This window comes from Rhinichthys klamathensis, unplaced genomic scaffold (genome assembly GCF_029890125.1).
Source record: "Rhinichthys klamathensis goyatoka isolate OS25496 unplaced genomic scaffold, OSU_Roscu_1.1 h1tg000647l_1, whole genome shotgun sequence".
Taxonomy (NCBI): Eukaryota; Metazoa; Chordata; class Actinopteri; order Cypriniformes; family Leuciscidae; genus Rhinichthys; species Rhinichthys klamathensis.
Genome location: NW_026607093.1, coordinates 169,857 through 188,844, shown reverse-complemented (window position 1 = coordinate 188,844; position 18,988 = coordinate 169,857).

The window sequence follows — 18,988 nt, the reverse complement described above, 5'->3', positions numbered from 1 at the left end:
TGCAATTTTATACATATAATGACCTGGGGACAGAAATGTCACCCTTTCGGTGGAATGGCTTTTATAATAACTTGGAAATATGTTGTCTAATGCATACAGTTGTGAGTTGGGAGATGGAAAAACCCGAAGCAGACCTAGTGTTGTCCAGATCTGAATGGCAGCGCGTCCAGGACCGTGTGAACGGAGTGAATCGTCACAGCAGAAGTGTAATAGCAGCGGCTGAACAGCGGGAGGCGCTGCACATGCGCTCTAAAGAGCTCGTCAAACACTGGCCCAACACCATAGCTGTGAGTGACAGCATCGCACTGGAGTTACTGCATTTGTAGCTCTCTTATTGTGCAGGGCTCCGTACTTCCTAAAACTATATATGCGTAAACATCATGCTTTTTAATGACCTAATCACTTTTAAGGAAGAAAATAGGCCTTTTTATGAGTCTTTATTAAGAAATAAGAATAATTTATTTAAATTATAAATTATTATGATTATTAAAGTAAAGACGTCTGTCTATAGAAACATTGTCAGACACTTTTATTGTTTTTATATAGCCTTATTTAGACTTCTCGCTGTCTGATTTTCTTTTTGTGTCTGTGCCCCTATTATAATACTAAGTTTGTTACAATTTGGTATAATGTTAAATTGTAATTTGAATGTCATCTTGATGTGATATTTTAGTTTTCTTCATTAAAAATAAATAAATAAAAAAGAATACCTGGGTCTCTGAGGGTTATAATATGAGACTTGATGTTTACAGTAACAAAGTACAACAAACAAATCTGATTTTGTCCTTACAGTGAGAACGACGGAAAAAACTGGAGGCGAAAACAATTCGAGAGGCGATGGAAGAGGAGGAGAAGAAACGTATCGACTTGGAAGAAGCAAGATATCAGGCCCAGATACGAAAGGAGATAATTGAGGAAACTAAAACCCAGTAGTACCACCAGACGGACAGAGTCAAAGGCCTCCATGTGTGTGTCTTACGTTATTAGACCACAAGTGTTTTTCTGTGGTGAAATGTTAGTAGAAACGATCCTCTTGTTGTTCTAGAGCGCTCTGAGGCTGGCGGAGGTCCTGAAGGAAAGAGAGGCTCAGATCGAGCTCAAGCGCATGAGGCAGAACGCCAGCAGAGCCGTGGACAGAGAGATCTTGGCCCGAATGGCTTGCAGAGAAGAGCAGGCGGTCCAGCAGGAGCGACAGAAAGCACTGCAGAGAAAACGAGACCAACTGGCCATTTCTGAGTGCTTGAAACTACAGTAAGGAGAAATTAAAAGTGCATTTATGCTTCAGTGCATACACAGCTAACACAAATATGCTCTAAGGACTTTTTGATAACGTTCCAATTAAGATATACACTCACCGGCCACTTTATTAGGTACCCCATGCTAGTAACGGGTTGGACCCCCTTTTGCCTTCAGAACTGCCTCAATTCTTCGTGGCATAGATTCAACAAGGTGCTGGAAGCATTCCTCAGGGAGTTTGGTCCATATTGACATGATGGCATCACACAGTTGCCGCAGATTTGTCGGCTGCACATCCATGATGCGAATCTCCCGTTCCACCACATCCCAAAGATGCTCTATTGGGTTGAGATCTGGTGACTGTGGAGGCCATTTTAGTACAGTGAACTCATTGTCATGTTCAAGAAACCAATTTGAAATGATTAGAGCTTTGTGACATGGTGGAAGTAGCCATCAGAGGATGGGTACATGGTGGCCATAAAGGGATGGACATGGTCAGAAACAATGCTCAGGTAGGCCGTGGCATTTAAACGATGCCCAATTGGCACTAAGGGGCCTAAAGTGTGCCAGGAAAACATCCCCCACACCATTACACCACCACCACCAGCCTGCACAGTGGTAACAAGGCATGATGGTTCCATGTTCTCATTCTGTTTACGCCAAATTCTGACTCTAACATCTGAATGTCTCAACAGAAATCGAGACTCATCAGACCAGGCAACATTTTTCCAGTCTTCAACTGTTCAATTTTGGTGAGCTCTTGCAAATTGTAGCCTCTTTTTCCTATTTGTAGTGGAGATGAGTGGTACCCGGTGGGGTCTTCTGCTGTTGTAGCCCATCCGCCTCAAGGTTGTGCGTGTTGTGGCTTCACAAATGCTTTGCTGCATACCTCGGTTGTAACGAGTGGTTATTTCAGTCACTGTTGCCCTTCTATCAGCTCGAACCAGTCTGGCCATTCTCCTCTGACCTCTGGCATCAACAAGGCATTTCCGCCCACAGAACTGCCGCTCACTGGATGTTTTTTCTTTTTCGGACCATTCTCTGTAAACCCTAGAGATGGTTGTGCGTGAAAATCCCAGTAGATTAGCAGTTTCTGAAATACTCAGACCAGCCCTTCTGGCACCAACAATCATGCCACGTTCAAAGTCACTCAAATCAACTTTCTTCCCCATACTGATGCTCGGTTTGAACTGCAGGAGATTGTCTTGACCATGTCTACATGCCTAAATGCACTGAGTTGCCGCCATGTGATTGGCTGCTTAGAAATTAAGTGTTAACGAGCAGTTGGACAGGTGTACCTAATAAAGTGGCCGGTGAGTGTAAATGTTATTTCTGAATGTTCCCTAAACGTTCAAAGTGTCAACAACATTTAAAGGTGCCCTAGAATGTGAAATTGAATTTATGTTAGCATAGTTAAATAACAAGAGTTCAGTACATGGACATGACATACAGTGAGTCTCAAACACCATTGTTTTCTCCTTCTTAGTTAAATCTCGTTTTTTAAAAACACCCCTGAAAAACCGAAGCATGGCAGTTGCTCAGTGTTTGGATGTACACATGAACACAAAAGTATTTTTTAGTTCCTTCATCTGAGCCTCTGAAGAAACAATGGGTTAATTTTATTTTCTCTGGAAATTTCCAAACATTTCACCGACTGTTTCCTCAACTTGGGCCAATACAGAGCTGGCCTCGGATCGAGCTACCAAGCAACACTTTCTGATGTGTAATTGTTCAAGTTCAGACAGGTAATCTTTCTCTCAAAATCGTTCAATACTGTTTATGCATCAGTAAGTCAAGCCAGTGACTAAAATATCAACTTCACATCGTTTCTTTTAGGGACTGTTCGTTTTTTATTTAAGGGGCCACCGGCGGAAATTTGAGATCTGTAGTCAAAAAAGACTTGACCCTCCCTTAGCCAGTAATAAATGTTTCTATGACCCTCCAAAATGATTGTGAAAAAAGGCATGACCCTCCCCGCTAATGTATTGATTACGTAGCCGGTTTGCGCTTGGCAAAGATGTTCAGATAGCCATTGTTTTTTTACAACCACGACAAACGACTAAACTCCTGCTTTCTCATCTTACTAAGGCTTAACGATCGATAAAGCAAACCTACAATTCGGTTCGTATCACGATTTTTGATTTTAGATTTGAAAAAAAAAAAAATCATGTTTTCGGTGCTGATGCGGTGACGCGTTCATGTTGTAAGTAGCCTATCTAAAAGCTGCCACAAAGAACCGGTAAAAGTAATGATTATGAATATGTAAAATATAGCAAGGAGACATTTTAATTGTTTATTAATAAAGTGTTTTCAGCCAGTGTGTCGGCTGGAAAGATGAAGTTGACGATGCTGACTCGCGATCTTCGCAGTAGTGAACGCGCCAGAGAGAAATGCAGATTTCACGGATGACAAAGCAGAGAGCAATCCGCTTTCTTTCGTTTTTAAATGTTCTGTTAAAAAGTTAAAATGCTAACACGAAAGATAAAATAAAACGAATATTTTATGTTCTGTGGAGGCCGACCCTTCTTCATCCGGTTAGTATTACAGTCTATGGTATTAGCCTACTTTTGTTTTGCGCAGTAATTCGTAGAATTACTAAAAAAAATATTTTGCCATCTAAAAGTTAAAGGTTTTTTGTGTCACGTCACATGTGTATTTCGCTCATATTAAATATAAAACACATGTGTAGACTGATATTTGTCTAATGTCTTGACTCCTTTATTAAGGGAATATGGATAGGCCTATATAAACAGACGTTTCAGTATTAAATGCATTTTCTGATAATTTATATTTCAGGTTTTGACTGCAAATGTCACTTCCATAACGCTGGAATTGCCCAATTTGAAATAATTTTATCCTCAACTAGTTTTTTGGTGTAGGTCTACGTATTTTATTATGTTAACTTCAAATAATACTAATAGTAATTTAAAAATGTGGTAGCCCTACGTGTTACACATATCCACTGTTATGGTGGCAATTTCAGTAGATTTACTCACTAAACATTGTTGTGGAAACAATAAGAATGAAAACTAGAATAGTATCGTGCTACAGCGCACATCAGCTGCAGTTCTGGCGCCTCAGTCCCAATACTGTAAAACTTGACGTACATTCACATCACATGTTAATGCAGCGGTAGAGTAGCACTCACAGGATACTGACCTTGTTATTCGCAATCACAAAAGTTCATTATTTGCTCGTGCTTTAAAGCTTTGCCGGGTAAACATTTCATTGGCGTTCAGTTCTGACATGATGCAATTTTTCTGAGCGCGTACTGTCAGACAGCGCCAAACTGGATTTTTGTTGGGTCAGACCAATCTGATAGCGACGGGGGGCAGAGACTGAGAGAGCTACATGGAGATACATGGAAAAAAATATGCACCAAACAAGCCACTTTGAAATTTTGCTGTTTACATGAATAGAAAAGTTGGGTGACCCTCCCCCCTAGACTAAAAAAAATTGAATGACCCTCCCCTCAACAAAGAATAAAAAGACACGACCCTCCCCTATTTTCCTCCGGTGGACCTTTCCATAAATACCGAACGGTCCCTTAGTAGGATGAAAATAATCGTATTTAAATTGTGAACAAATTATATACAGAAAGCGATCAAAGAACAATCTTTCCACACAGCGCGAGTTTATCTGGACACTTGCCAAACTCGTTATGAAATCAATGACGCACGTTACTGCACAACGAAGCTCTTACTGTATTTACATCATCGTGTTTGCATTGGTGAAAGCATTAGAGAGAGTGCAGAAACTGCTTTGCAATGATAATATCTTCATTCTCGCGATCAACACACTGTCATCTGCTCAATGCTCATCACGGCAACATTTTATGTGATGGGAATAGATCTAAATACTTTAAAAACATCTCACGATTCGTTAATCTCGATAGCTGTTATAGTAAAAATGTATAATAGCAGTAGTAAAAGTATTCGAGAGAGTTTCACATGTAATGCGTAGCTATTTCATATGCAAGCATGTCAGCCAATCACAGCAGTGGCCGCGGTTACACTGAATCCCACAGCAGACACGCCCCTTCAAACAGAGTGTTCAAATCAGAGGCTAAAAGCAGGCTAGGAAAAATGCCATTTATTTCTAAATTATGATTATTTTTGATCTAAAAAACATACTAACATTATAAGGGCAACCCAGGAAACATTATAAAATAATAAAAATAAACATTCTAGGGCACCTTTAAAATGTTTTTATTCTTCAAACACTGGGAATGTTACTTTTGAACAGTGTTGGGGAAAGTTACTTTTAAAAGTAATACATTACAATATTGTGTTACGTTAAAATTAACTAATTGTATTACTCAGTTAGTTTAATGGAAAGTAGTGTTATGTTAATGTTGTTACTTTTTCTGTAAAAAAAAACACTCCACGAATTATGTATAAGTTCTGTTTTGTGTTAATGTTTTGAGAACATGATTAAAGACCAGATAACTTTGAACAAACATAATGTTACTAGAAGAACGTTTGTTCGTAACTTTGAGAGAACCGTATCTAAAGTTCTGAGAACATTCCCTGTTAGCTGGGAATCACCTTAATGTGTCAATGTGTCTGACGTTTCCTCCTTTATTAGGGTTAAGGAGCATGACATGAAGAAGGAGCAGGAGAGGAGAAGGGAGGCTGAAGAGATGAAGCAACTCCGAGATCTTCATCTGAGGGAACAGGCCATCAAAGAGCGCCAGAATCGAGAAGTGAAGAGAAAAAGAATGAATGCTTTTCGTGTAAGCCGGTTGTTGGACAACATTCACACTGTAAAAGCAGATCGAATCAGATGCGGTTTTGAAATCCCTTCTTCTGTCTTCCATCAGGACCATTTGACCAACAGAGAGCTGACAAAAGCAGCGGAGGCTCGGAGGCAAGAGGAAGAGGAGGAGAAGAGAAAGCAGATCGCCAGCCAGAGCGAAAAAGTGACGAGAATGAGGAGAGAAAAACAGGAGGAAACATTTAGGTATTGTACATTTAGGTATTGTACATTTAGGTATTGTACATTTAGGTATTGTACATAAGACAAGGATACAAGGTATTTAAAGAAAATACTGCACAACAAAATATCTGTGTAACCATTACATGAATGTACCATTTGCTTATTGTAACTTTTCAAAATGAAACTTTATTTTTTATATTTTTCAACACTGAATCTAATACTATGCATATTTAACTATTCAAAATGTGTATTGTTGTTCAATCTCAGGCAACTTTATTTAATTTTTACAAGGTTTCTAAGCAAAAGATGGACGCATGTTTTCTCAGTCCTGTTACCGAAACTCATTTATTTCTGTTGTGTTGTGGCTTATTTCTGTTGTGTTGTGGCTTATTTCTGTTGTGTTGTGGCTTATTTCTGTTGTGTTGTGGCTTTATTTCGTTTTATTGTGAACTTATGTTTGCTTTTTAAATTTCGGTTTAAAACAGGACTGAGTGAAAACCCGGGGACACGACTAAAATATGTATTTTATCTAAAATATTAGATAAAATATTTAAAAACATAGATTGGATATAAAGTCAAACAACAATGCAAAAAAAATCTGATTTCTGATAGATTTTAATCATTATATTTCATGGTAAAGTTTAGAGATAGAGAGTGGGGACATATTTTTTAGTGTTCTATGTAGTTTTTATTTATGTTTTTAATTATACATTTTAAATTTGTAGTTAGCTTAGTGTGCAGGACATTTTGCTTAATAATAAAATGTATTTTAGAGTTAATTTTCATGCAATTTTATACATATAATGACCTGGGGACAGAAATGTCACCCTTTCGGTGGAATGGCTTTTATAATAACTTGGAAATATGTTGTCTAATGCATACAGTTGTGAGTTGGGAGATGGAAAAACCCGAAGCAGACCTAGTGTTGTCCAGATCTGAATGGCAGCGCGTCCAGGACCGTGTGAACGGAGTGAATCGTCACAGCAGAAGTGTAATAGCAGCGGCTGAACAGCGGGAGGCGCTGCACATGCGCTCTAAAGAGCTCGTCAAACACTGGCCCAACACCATAGCTGTGAGTGACAGCATCGCACTGGAGTTACTGCATTTGTAGCTCTCTTATTGTGCAGGGCTCCGTACTTCCTAAAACTATATATGCGTAAACATCATGCTTTTTAATGACCTAATCACTTTTAAGGAAGAAAATAGGCCTTTTTATGAGTCTTTATTAAGAAATAAGAATAATTTATTTAAATTATAAATTATTATGATTATTAAAGTAAAGACGTCTGTCTATAGAAACATTGTCAGACACTTTTATTGTTTTTATATAGCCTTATTTAGACTTCTCGCTGTCTGATTTTCTTTTTGTGTCTGTGCCCCTATTATAATACTAAGTTTGTTACAATTTGGTATAATGTTAAATTGTAATTTGAATGTCATCTTGATGTGATATTTTAGTTTTCTTCATTAAAAATAAATAAATAAAAAAGAATACCTGGGTCTCTGAGGGTTATAATATGAGACTTGATGTTTACAGTAACAAAGTACAACAAACAAATCTGATTTTGTCCTTACAGTGAGAACGACGGAAAAAACTGGAGGCGAAAACAATTCGAGAGGCGATGGAAGAGGAGGAGAAGAAACGTATCGACTTGGAAGAAGCAAGATATCAGGCCCAGATACGAAAGGAGATAATTGAGGAAACTAAAACCCAGTAGTACCACCAGACGGACAGAGTCAAAGGCCTCCATGTGTGTGTCTTACGTTATTAGACCACAAGTGTTTTTCTGTGGTGAAATGTTAGTAGAAACGATCCTCTTGTTGTTCTAGAGCGCTCTGAGGCTGGCGGAGGTCCTGAAGGAAAGAGAGGCTCAGATCGAGCTCAAGCGCATGAGGCAGAACGCCAGCAGAGCCGTGGACAGAGAGATCTTGGCCCGAATGGCTTTCAGAGAAGAGCAGGCGGTCCAGCAGGAGCGACAGAAAGCACTGCAGAGAAAACGAGACCAACTGGCCATTTCTGAGTGCTTGAAACTACAGTAAGGAGAAATTAAAAGTGCATTTATGCTTCAGTGCATACACAGCTAACACAAATATGCTCTAAGGACTTTTTGATAACGTTCCAATTAAGATATACACTCACCGGCCACTTTATTAGGTACCCCATGCTAGTAACGGGTTGGACCCCCTTTTGCCTTCAGAACTGCCTCAATTCTTCGTGGCATAGATTCAACAAGGTGCTGGAAGCATTCCTCAGGGAGTTTGGTCCATATTGACATGATGGCATCACACAGTTGCCGCAGATTTGTCGGCTGCACATCCATGATGCGAATCTCCCGTTCCACCACATCCCAAAGATGCTCTATTGGGTTGAGATCTGGTGACTGTGGAGGCCATTTTAGTACAGTGAACTCATTGTCATGTTCAAGAAACCAATTTGAAATGATTAGAGCTTTGTGACATGGTGGAAGTAGCCATCAGAGGATGGGTACATGGTGGCCATAAAGGGATGGACATGGTCAGAAACAATGCTCAGGTAGGCCGTGGCATTTAAACGATGCCCAATTGGCACTAAGGGGCCTAAAGTGTGCCAGGAAAACATCCCCCACACCATTACACCACCACCACCAGCCTGCACAGTGGTAACAAGGCATGATGGTTCCATGTTCTCATTCTGTTTACGCCAAATTCTGACTCTAACATCTGAATGTCTCAACAGAAATCGAGACTCATCAGACCAGGCAACATTTTTCCAGTCTTCAACTGTTCAATTTTGGTGAGCTCTTGCAAATTGTAGCCTCTTTTTCCTATTTGTAGTGGAGATGAGTGGTACCCGGTGGGGTCTTCTGCTGTTGTAGCCCATCCGCCTCAAGGTTGTGCGTGTTGTGGCTTCACAAATGCTTTGCTGCATACCTCGGTTGTAACGAGTGGTTATTTCAGTCACTGTTGCCCTTCTATCAGCTCGAACCAGTCTGGCCATTCTCCTCTGACCTCTGGCATCAACAAGGCATTTCCGCCCACAGAACTGCCGCTCACTGGATGTTTTTTCTTTTTCGGACCATTCTCTGTAAACCCTAGAGATGGTTGTGCGTGAAAATCCCAGTAGATTAGCAGTTTCTGAAATACTCAGACCAGCCCTTCTGGCACCAACAATCATGCCACGTTCAAAGTCACTCAAATCAACTTTCTTCCCCATACTGATGCTCGGTTTGAACTGCAGGAGATTGTCTTGACCATGTCTACATGCCTAAATGCACTGAGTTGCCGCCATGTGATTGGCTGCTTAGAAATTAAGTGTTAACGAGCAGTTGGACAGGTGTACCTAATAAAGTGGCCGGTGAGTGTAAATGTTATTTCTGAATGTTCCCTAAACGTTCAAAGTGTCAACAACATTTAAAGGTGCCCTAGAATGTGAAATTGAATTTATGTTAGCATAGTTAAATAACAAGAGTTCAGTACATGGACATGACATACAGTGAGTCTCAAACACCATTGTTTTCTCCTTCTTAGTTAAATCTCGTTTTTTAAAAACACCCCTGAAAAACCGAAGCATGGCAGTTGCTCAGTGTTTGGATGTACACATGAACACAAAAGTATTTTTTAGTTCCTTCATCTGAGCCTCTGAAGAAACAATGGGTTAATTTTATTTTCTCTGGAAATTTCCAAACATTTCACCGACTGTTTCCTCAACTTGGGCCAATACAGAGCTGGCCTCGGATCGAGCTACCAAGCAACACTTTCTGATGTGTAATTGTTCAAGTTCAGACAGGTAATCTTTCTCTCAAAATCGTTCAATACTGTTTATGCATCAGTAAGTCAAGCCAGTGACTAAAATATCAACTTCACATCGTTTCTTTTAGGGACTGTTCGTTTTTTATTTAAGGGGCCACCGGCGGAAATTTGAGATCTGTAGTCAAAAAAGACTTGACCCTCCCTTAGCCAGTAATAAATGTTTCTATGACCCTCCAAAATGATTGTGAAAAAAGGCATGACCCTCCCCGCTAATGTATTGATTACGTAGCCGGTTTGCGCTTGGCAAAGATGTTCAGATAGCCATTGTTTTTTTACAACCACGACAAACGACTAAACTCCTGCTTTCTCATCTTACTAAGGCTTAACGATCGATAAAGCAAACCTACAATTCGGTTCGTATCACGATTTTTGATTTTAGATTTGAAAAAAAAAAAAATCATGTTTTCGGTGCTGATGCGGTGACGCGTTCATGTTGTAAGTAGCCTATCTAAAAGCTGCCACAAAGAACCGGTAAAAGTAATGATTATGAATATGTAAAATATAGCAAGGAGACATTTTAATTGTTTATTAATAAAGTGTTTTCAGCCAGTGTGTCGGCTGGAAAGATGAAGTTGACGATGCTGACTCGCGATCTTCGCAGTAGTGAACGCGCCAGAGAGAAATGCAGATTTCACGGATGACTAAGCAGAGAGCAATCCGCTTTCTTTCGTTTTTAAATGTTCTGTTTAAAAGTTAAAATGCTAACACGAAAGATAAAATAAAATGAATATTTTATGTTCTGTGGAGGCCGACCCTTCTTCATCCGGTTAGTATTACAGTCTATGGTATTAGCCTACTTTTGTTTTGCGCAGTAATTCGTAGAATTACAAAAAAAAATATTTTGCCATCTAAAAGTTAAAGATTTTTTGTGTCACGTCACATGTGTATTTCGCTCATATTAAATATAAAACACATGTGTAGACTGATATTTGTCTAATGTCTTGACTCCTTTATTAAGGGAATATGGATAGGCCTATATAAACAGACGTTTCAGTATTAAATGCATTTTCTGATAATTTATATTTCAGGTTTTGACTGCAAATGTCACTTCCATAACGCTGGAATTGCCCAATTTGAAATAATTTTATCCTCAACTAGTTTTTTGGTGTAGGTCTACGTATTTTATTATGTTAACTTCAAATAATACTAATAGTAATTTAAAAATGTGGTAGCCCTACGTGTTACACATATCCACTGTTATGGTGGCAATTTCAGTAGATTTACTCACTAAACATTGTTGTGGAAACAATAAGAATGAAAACTAGAATAGTATCGTGCTACAGCGCACATCAGCTGCAGTTCTGGCGCCTCAGTCCCAATACTGTAAAACTTGACGTACATTCACATCACATGTTAATGCAGCGGTAGAGTAGCACTCACAGGATACTGACCTTGTTATTCGCAATCACAAAAGTTCATTATTTGCTCGTGCTTTAAAGCTTTGCCGGGTAAACATTTCATTGGCGTTCAGTTCTGACATGATGCAATTTTTCTGAGCGCGTACTGTCAGACAGCGCCAAACTGGATTTTTGTTGGGTCAGACCAATCTGATAGCGACGGGGGGCCGAGACTGAGAGAGCTACATGGAGATACATGGAAAAAAATATGCACCAAACAAGCCACTTTGAAATTTTGCTGTTTACATGAATAGAAAAGTTGGGTGACCCTCCCCCCTAGACTAAAAAAAATTGAATGACCCTCCCCTCAACAAAGAATAAAAAGACACGACCCTCCCCTATTTTCCTCCGGTGGACCTTTCCATAAATACCGAACCTTAGTCCTTAGTAGGATGAAAATATTCGTATTTAAATTGTGAACAAATTATATACAGAAAGCGATCAAAGAACAATCTTTCCACACAGCGCGAGTTTATCTGGACACTTGCCAAACTCGTTATGAAATCAATGACGCACGTTACTGCACAACGAAGCTCTTACTGTATTTACATCATCGTGTTTGCATTGGTGAAAGCATTAGAGAGAGTGCAGAAACTGCTTTGCAATGATAATATCTTCATTCTCGCGATCAACACACTGTCATCTGCTCAATGCTCATCACGGCAACATTTTATGTGATGGGAATAGATCTAAATACTTTAAAAACATCTCACGATTCGTTAATCTCGATAGCTGTTATAGTAAAAATGTATAATAGCAGTAGTAAAAGTATTCGAGAGAGTTTCACATGTAATGCGTAGCTATTTCATATGCAAGCATGTCAGCCAATCACAGCAGTGGCCGCGGTTACACTGAATCCCACAGCAGACACGCCCCTTCAAACAGAGTGTTCAAATCAGAGGCTAAAAGCAGGCTAGGAAAAATGCCATTTATTTCTAAATTATGATTATTTTTGATCTAAAAAACATACTAACATTATAAGGGCAACCCAGGAAACATTATAAAATAATAAAAAAAAACATTCTAGGGCACCTTTAAAATGTTTTTATTCTTCAAACACTGGGAATGTTACTTTTGAACAGTGTTGGGGAAAGTTATTTTTAAAAGTAATACATTACAATATTGTGTTACGTTAAAATTAACTAATTGTATTACTCAGTTAGTTTAATGGAAAGTAGTGTTATGTTAATGTTGTTACTTTTTCTGTAAAAAAAAACACTCCACGAATTATGTATAAGTTCTGTTTTGTGTTAATGTTTTGAGAACATGATTAAAGACCAGATAACTTTGAACAAACATAATGTTACTAGAAGAACGTTTGTTCGTAACTTTGAGAGAACCGTATCTAAAGTTCTGAGAACATTCCCTGTTAGCTGGGAATCACCTTAATGTGTCAATGTGTCTGACGTTTCCTCCTTTATTAGGGTTAAGGAGCATGACATGAAGAAGGAGCAGGAGAGGAGAAGGGAGGCTGAAGAGATGAAGCAACTCCGAGATCTTCATCTGAGGGAACAGGCCATCAAAGAGCGCCAGAATCGAGAAGTGAAGAGAAAAAGAATGAATGCTTTTCGTGTAAGCCGGTTGTTGGACAACATTCACACTGTAAAAGCAGATCGAATCAGATGCGGTTTTGAAATCCCTTCTTCTGTCTTCCATCAGGACCATTTGACCAACAGAGAGCTGACAAAAGCAGCGGAGGCTCGGAGGCAAGAGGAAGAGGAGGAGAAGAGAAAGCAGATCGCCAGCCAGAGCGAAAAAGTGACGAGAATGAGGAGAGAAAAACAGGAGGAAACATTTAGGTATTGTACATTTAGGTATTGTACATTTAGGTATTGTACATTTAGGTATTGTACATAAGACAAGGATACAAGGTATTTAAAGAAAATACTGCACAACAAAATATCTGTGTAACCATTACATGAATGTACCATTTGCTTATTGTAACTTTTCAAAATGAAACTTTATTTTTTATATTTTTCAACACTGAATCTAATACTATGCATATTTAACTATTCAAAATGTGTATTGTTGTTCAATCTCTGGCAACTTTATTTAATTTTTACAAGGTTTCTAAGCAAAAGATGGACGCATGTTTTCTCAGTCCTGTTACCGAAACTCATTTATTTCTGTTGTGTTGTGGCTTATTTCTGTTGTGTTGTGTTGTGGCTTATTTCTGTTGTGTTGTGGCTTATTTCTGTTGTGTTGTGGCTTATTTCTGTTGTGTTGTGGCTTATTTCTGTTGTGTTGTGGCTTATTTCTGTTGTGTTGTGGCTTTATTTCTGTTGTGTTGTGGCTTATTTCTGTTGTGTTGTGGCTTTATTTCTGTTGTGTTGTGGCTTATTTCTGTTGTGTTGTGGCTTATTTCTGTTGTGTTGTGGCTTTATTTCTGTTGTGTTGTGGCTTATTTCTGTTGTGTTGTGGCTTATTTCTGTTGTGTTGTGGCTTATTTCTGTTGTGTTGTGGCTTATTTCTGTTGTGTTGTGGCTTATTTCTGTTGTGTTGTGGCTTATTTCTGTTGTGTTGTGGCTTATTTCTGTTGTGTTGTGGCTTATTTCTGTTGTGTTGTGGCTTATTTCTGTTGTGTTGTGGCTTATTTCTGTTGTGTTGTGGCTTATTTCTGTTGTGTTGTGGCTTATTTCTGTTGTGTTGTGGCTTTATTTCGTTTTATTGTGAACTTATGTTTGCTTTTTAAATTTCGGTTTAAAACAGGACTGAGTGAAAACCCGGGGACACGACTAAAATATGTATTTTATCTAAAATATTAGATAAAATATTTAAAAACATAGATTGGATATAAAGTCAAACAACAATGCAAAAAAAATCTGATTTCTGATAGATTTTAATCATTATATTTCATGGTAAAGTTTAGAGATAGAGAGTGGGGACATGCAGAAAATGCTATTTTTTAGTGTTCTATGTAGTTTTTATTTATGTTTTTAATTATACATTTTAAATTTGTAGTTAGCTTAGTGTGCAGGACATTTTGCTTAATAATAAAATGTATTTTAGAGTTAATTTTCATGCAATTTTATACATATAATGACCTGGGGACAGAAATGTCACCCTTTCGGTGGAATGTTTTTATAATAACTTGGAAATATGTTGTCTAATGCATACAGTTGTGAGTTGGGAGATGGAAAAACCCGAAGCAGACCTAGTGTTGTCCAGATCTGAATGGCAGCGCGTCCAGGACCGTGTGAACGGAGTGAATCGTCACAGCAGAAGTGTAATAGCAGCGGCTGAACAGCGGGAGGCGCTGCACATGCGCTCTAAAGAGCTCGTCAAACACTGGCCCAACACCATAGCTGTGAGTGACAGCATCGCACTGGAGTTACTGCATTTGTAGCTCTCTTATTGTGCGGGGCTCCGTACTTCCTAAAACTATATATGCGTAAACATCATGCTTTTTAATGACCTAATCACTTTTAAGGAAGAAAATAGGCCTTTTTATGAGTCTTTATTAAGAAATAAGAATAATTTATTTAAATTATAAATTATTATGATTATTAAAGTAAAGACGTCTGTCTATAGAAATTGTCAGACACTTTTATTGTTTTTATATAGCCTTATTTAGTCTTCTCGCTGTCTAATTTTCTTTTTGTGTCTGTGCCCCTATTATAATACTAAGTTTGTTACAATTTGGTATAATGTTAAATTGTAATTTGAATGTCATCTTGATGTGATATTTTAGTTTTCTTCATTAAAAATAAATAAATAAAAAAGAATACCTGGGTCTCTGAGGGTTATAATATGAGACTTGATGTTTACAGTAACAAAGTACAACAAACAAATCTGATTTTGTCCTTACAGTGAGAACGACGGAAAAAACTGGAGGCGAAAACAATTCGAGAGGCGATGGAAGAGGAGGAGAAGAAACGTATCGACTTGGAAGAAGCAAGATATCAGGCCCAGATACGAAAGGAGATAATTGAGGAAACTAAAACCCAGCAGTACCACCAGACGGACAGAGTCAAAGGCCTCCATGTGTGTGTCTTACGTTATTAGACCACAAGTGTTTTTCTGTGGTGAAATGTTAGTAGAAACGATCCTCTTGTTGTTCTAGAGCGCTCTGAGGCTGGCGGAGGTCCTGAAGGAAAGAGAGGCTCAGATCGAGCTCAAGCGCATGAGGCAGAACGCCAGCAGAGCCGTGGACAGAGAGATCTTGGCCCGAATGGCTTGCAGAGAAGAGCAGGCGGTCCAGCAGGAGCGACAGAAAGCACTGCAGAGAAAACGAGACCAACTGGCCATTTCTGAGTGCTTGAAACTACAGTAAGGAGAAATTAAAGTGCATTTATGCTTCAGTGCATACACAGCTAACACAAATATGCTCTAAGGACTTTTTGATAACGTTCCAATTAAGATATAAATGTTATTTCTGAATGTTCCCTAAACGTTCAAAGTGTCAACAACATTTAAAGGTGCCCTAGAATGTGAAATTGAATTTATGTTAGCATAGTTAAATAACAAGAGTTCAGTACATGGACATGACATACAGTGAGTCTCAAACACCATTGTTTTCTCCTTCTTAGTTAAATCTCGTTTTTTAAAAACACCCCTGAAAAACCGAAGCATGGCAGTTGCTCAGTGTTTGGATGTACACATGAACACAAAAGTATTTTTTAGTTCCTTCATCTGAGCCTCTGAAGAAACAATGGGTTAATTTTATTTTCTCTGGAAATTTCCAAACATTTCACCGACTGTTTCCTCAACTTGGGCCAATACAGAGCTGGCCTCGGATCGAGCTACCAAGCAACACTTTCTGATGTGTAATTGTTCAAGTTCAGACAGGTAATCTTTCTCTCAAAATCGTTCAATACTGTTTATGCATCAGTAAGTCAAGCCAGTGACTAAAATATCAACTTCACATCGTTTCTTTTAGGGACTGTTCGTTTTTTATTTAAGGGGCCACCGGCGGAAATTTGAGATCTGTAGTCAAAAAAGACTTGACCCTCCCTTAGCCAGTAATAAATGTTTCTATGACCCTCCAAAATGATTGTGAAAAAAGGCATGACCCTCCCCGCTAATGTATTGATTACGTAGCCGGTTTGCGCTTGGCAAAGATGTTCAGATAGCCATTGTTTTTTTACAACCACGACAAACGACTAAACTCCTGCTTTCTCATCTTACTAAGGCTTAACGATCGATAAAGCAAACCTACAATTCGGTTCGTATCAATATTTTTGATTTTAGATTTGAAAAAAAAAAAAATCATGTTTTCGGTGCTGATGCGGTGACGCGTTCATGTTGTAAGTAGCCTATCTAAAAGCTGCCACAAAGAACCGGTAAAAGTAATGATTATGAATATGTAAAATATAGCAAGGAGACATTTTAATTGTTTATTAATAAAGTGTTTTCAGCCAGTGTGTCGGCTGGAAAGATGAAGTTGACGATGCTGACTCGCGATCTTCGCAGTAGTGAACGCGCCAGAGAGAAATGCAGATTTCACGGATGACTAAGCAGAGAGCAATCCGCTTTCTTTCGTTTTTAAATGTTCTGTTTAAAAGTTAAAATGCTAACACGAAAGATAAAATAAAATGAATATTTTATGTTCTGTGGAGGCCGACCCTTCTTCATCCGGTTAGTATTACAGTCTATGGTATTAGCCTACTTTTGTTTTGCGCAGTAATTCGTAGAATTACAAAAAAAAAATATTTTGCCATCTAAAAGTTAAAGGTTTTTTGTGTCACGTCACATGTGTATTTCGCTCATATTAAATATAAAACACATGTGTAGACTGATATTTGTCTAATGTCTTGACTCCTTTATTAAGGGAATATGGATAGGCCTATATAAACAGACGTTTCAGTATTAAATGCATTTTCTGATAATTTATATTTCAGGTTTTGACTGCAAATGTCACTTCCATAACGCTGGAATTGCCCAATTTGAAATAATTTTATCCTCAACTAGTTTTTTGGTGTAGGTCTACGTATTTTATTATGTTAACTTCAAATAATACTAATAGTAATTTAAAAATGTGGTAGCCCTACGTGTTACACATATCCACTGTTATGGTGGCAATTTCAGTAGATTTACTCACTAAACATTGTTGTGGAAACAATAAGAATGAAAACTAGAATAGTATCGTGCTACAGCGCACATCAGCTGCAGTTCTGGCGCCTCAGTCCCAATACTGTAAAACTTGACGTACATTCACATCACATGTTAATGCAGCGGTAGAGTAGCACTCACAGGATACTGACCTTGTTATTCGCAATCACAAAAGTTCATTATTTGCTCGTGCTTTAAAGCTTTGCCGGGTAAACATTTCATTGGCGTTCAGTTCTGACATGATGCAATTTTTCTGAGCGCGTACTGTCAGACAGCGCCAAACTGGATTTTTGTTGGGTCAGACCAATCTGATAGCGACGGGGGGCCGAGACTGAGAGAGCTACATGGAGATACATGGAAAAAAATATGCACCAAACAAGCCACTTTGAAATTTTGCTGTTTTCATGAATAGAAAAGTTGGGTGACCCTCCCCCCTAGACTAAAAAAAATTGAATGACCCTCCCCTCAACAAAGAATAAAAAGACACGACCCTCCCCTATTTTCCTCCGGTGGACCTTTCCATAAATACCGAACCTTAGTCCTTAGTAGGATGAAAATAATCGTATTTAAATTGTGAACAAATTATATACAGAAAGCGATCAAAGAACAATCTTTCCACACAGCGCGAGTTTATCTGGACACTTGCCAAACTCGTTATGAAATCAATGACGCACGTTACTGCACAACGAAGCTCTTACTGTATTTACATCATCGTGTTTGCATTGGTGAAAGCATTAGAGAGAGTGCAGAAACTGCTTTGCAATGATAATATCTTCATTCTCGCGATCAACACACTGTCATCTGCTCAATGCTCATCACGGCAACATTTTATGTGATGGGAATAGATCTTAATACTTTAAAAACATCTCACGATTCGTTAATCTCGATAGCTGTTATAGTAAAAATGTATAATAGCAGTAGTAAAAGTATTCGAGAGAGTTTCACATGTAATGCGTAGCTATTTCATATGCAAGCATGTCAGCCAATCACAGCAGTGGCCGCGGTTACACTGAATCCCACAGCAGACACGCCCCTTCAAACAGAGTGTTCAAATCAGAGGCTAAAAGCAGGCTAGGAAAAATGCCATTTATTTCTAAATTATGATTATTTTTGATCTAAAAAACATACTAACATTATAAGGGCAACCCAGGAAACATTATAAAATAATAAAAAAAAACATTCTAGGGCACCTTTAAAATGTTTTTATTCTTCAAACACTGGGAATGTTACTTTTGAACAGTGTTGGGGAAAGTTATTTTTAAAAGTAATACATTACAATATTGTGTTACGTTAAAATTAACTAATTGTATTACTCAGTTAGTTTAATGGAAAGTAGTGTTATGTTAATGTTGTTACTTTTTCTGTAAAAAAAAACACTCCACGAATTATGTATAAGTTCTGTTTTGTGTTAATGTTTTGAGAACATGATTAAAGACCAGATAACTTTGAACAAACATAATGTTACTAGAAGAACGTTTGTTCGTAACTTTGAGAGAACCGTATCTAAAGTTCTGAGAACATTCCCTGTTAGCTGGGAATCACCTTAATGTGTCAATGTGTCTGACGTTTCCTCCTTT